This window comes from Hydra vulgaris, chromosome 08 (assembly GCF_038396675.1).
Source record: "Hydra vulgaris chromosome 08, alternate assembly HydraT2T_AEP".
In the NCBI taxonomy this organism is placed as follows: domain Eukaryota; kingdom Metazoa; phylum Cnidaria; class Hydrozoa; order Anthoathecata; family Hydridae; genus Hydra; species Hydra vulgaris.
This window is the reverse complement of record NC_088927.1, coordinates 41708299-41710936: the sequence shown is the minus strand read 5'-3', so window position 1 is coordinate 41710936 and position 2638 is coordinate 41708299. Positions and strand designations below refer to the sequence as shown.

Genomic DNA, 2638 nt, shown 5'->3' with positions numbered 1-2638 from the left:
TGTCTATTTGTTGTGGAACAAAAACATTTTAGACTTTGGTAATATTCACCTGGAAATATTTTTCATTCTCGTAATAAATCTTCTTAAGTATATTATCAACTATTATATTAAATTATTAAGTTTTTTGAAACTAAAATCAATATTGACCCGTGATACGGGTTTTGACTGGTAATCTTTTTTTTAAATTACTTTATCGTGTTCAGAAATTAATTTCAAAATTCGTTGAATGAATTTTTTGTGCTGTTTAAATTCACCCAACTGAAGAAAAAAAATCGGATCCTTTAAACATTGATTTGTTGTTGCTACGTTTTTATGAGCTAAGACAACAAAAACACTTCTCAACTTTATACACACGGGTTACATAAGTCTGCAATATTCATCTTGTGCCAACAAAAAAAAAATCTGTATTTAAAACGCATTTATCATCTGTTACTTTTGCTTTACATGTTTTTAAAGATGAGTTTTTTCAAAATGTGTTTCATATTATATTATTTTAAATTTATATAAGCACATTTTGAAAACTTTAACATTCAGCTAAAATTAATGTTTTTAACTTACATTTATGAGGAAACTTTGACCTTACAAAATACGTGATTACGCAATACAACTTATTAAAATTCTAAAAATTCTAATTACAAAACTTTTTTTTTTTTTTGTGGGTAAGGGGGGTTTTGGGAAAGTGAAATCACTAATTTTTGAAAATAAACCACCCTAATTTTTATTGATTACTACTCCTAAATCACACAAAAAAAACGTTTTAAATTTCCATTCCTTTGAATATTTCATTCTCGAGCCTGAAGAAATAAACAAAAATAGAAAAACAAAAATAATACAAAAAAAAAGAAGACAATTAAAAGGAAAACTTTAATAAACGAAAAGCTATGCTATATTTTTAAATTTGCAATTAAATAGATTTAAAATTAAAACTAAATAAATATAGAGTTATACAATAATTTTGTTTTGTGTTATAAAATAAAAAAAAAAAAGGAACATATATAACTAAACATATCATTTTATTACAATAAATTATTTTTTTCAAAACATCACCACGACAACAACAACAACAACAACAACAACAACAACAACAACAACAACAACAACAAAAACAACTGTTTTAACAACACTAAGCAATAATGTAACATAACAAGTGTTAATAGATTTAACTTCATTTTCTTTCGTTTTTATTTATTTAATTTTTGCTTATCTTTTCTAGTTTTAATTTCGACTTTCGAATTATTTCCGTGTTTTGCTTAAATTTTTTATTTGAATTACAGGTCATTTTCGATTTCAAATTGTTATTCTTTAACTTTTTTCGTCTTTTTTTTTTAGTTTAGAAAGATAAAAAGCTCCCAATTTCGCCAAGAACTCGTTGGTTTTCGTGTCTATAACTGTTTAAAGTAAGTGATTTGACACAATTATTAAAAAAAACTATTTATTAAAAAAATTAGAAATAGAGTTCAAAAAAATAAAAAGCAGTAAAAAAAATTAAATAAAATTATTTTAGTAAATGTATACACAATTTTAAATTTTTAATACAAATTTATTTCATTATTTAATACTTACCGTTTTCCCCAGGCGGTTCATTGCATCCAGTCCATCTAAAAGAATGGCAACCAGATGACACATAAGAAAAGAGAAACAAGTAGGATATAAAAAATAGTATCACTGAACCTGACATTTTTAAGATTATGTTATAATATCCAACCAAAGCAGGAAAATATCTATTTAACTTGTAAACCAAATCTGCATGTGGTTAATAAGAATAGAGTGACATGTTAATTGAAATGTTAAAAAAATCAATTGGTTGTCCAATAGATTTCTTTAACAACAATACATTAAACAATAGATTATAAAAATTGATAACCTGTAGACGGGCTGAGGAAACTAAACAAATAAATTAAGTCAAAACATTAACGTTAAAGGAAATAAAACAAGTTAGTTATATGTAATTTTTCCATTGACTTGTTCGGTTGTCAACTAACGAGAGATACATTACAACAACACGTAAAAAACTAGATTTTTAAGTTAAAAACTTAAAATTTAAATATCTTACTTTCACTTTTAATTTTTGATATAGATAATGGACTGAACCAATAATATTATCAGTTGAGTCCATTATTTATACCAAAAAATAATATTGAAAGTAAAATATTCAAAATTTTAAGTTTTTAAATTATGAATGATTGTAATTAATCACAAATAATTTTAACTGTTTTAAATAATTAATAAATTTAAATAATAAAAAATTTAAGTTAAAAATAATTTTTATATAATAACTGGCTAAATATATAGCCAGTAATTTAAAAATGACTATATTTGAAATTAAACTGGCTTTTATTTCAAATATGCGTTAAAACATTGACGTATTTTTCAAATTATTTTTCCTTGCAAAGTAAAGCAGTTAGTGTTTTTGCAACAAACAAAAAAAAAAAATGAAACGAGAACTGAATTACTCAGAATATAGATGAAGGTATATTAAGCTGAGTTCCTGGTATGCGTACATGTCAAGAACTAAAAACCACATCGTCTGACAGTAAGATAATTAAGTTCTAAACGTTACTTGTAGCATCTTTAGTTTACTCATTCATGGTGAAAGTGTCTACGTGATGGTATCTACCATGGTGGGTCCAACGTGATG

At 24.5% G+C, this 2638-nt stretch overlaps 1 long non-coding RNA gene across 1 annotated transcript; it reads right to left on the bottom strand.

Annotated features, from left to right (window-relative positions):
* Window positions 1-1244: 1244 nt before the first annotated feature.
* Window positions 1245-2086, bottom strand: LOC136084314 (uncharacterized). Its single transcript, XR_010640475.1, has 2 exons — window positions 1564-2086; window positions 1245-1388 (listed from the first exon to the last, which is right to left on the bottom strand). It is a non-coding gene; the product is annotated as an uncharacterized LOC136084314 (long non-coding RNA).
* Window positions 2087-2638: the final 552 nt, after the last annotated feature.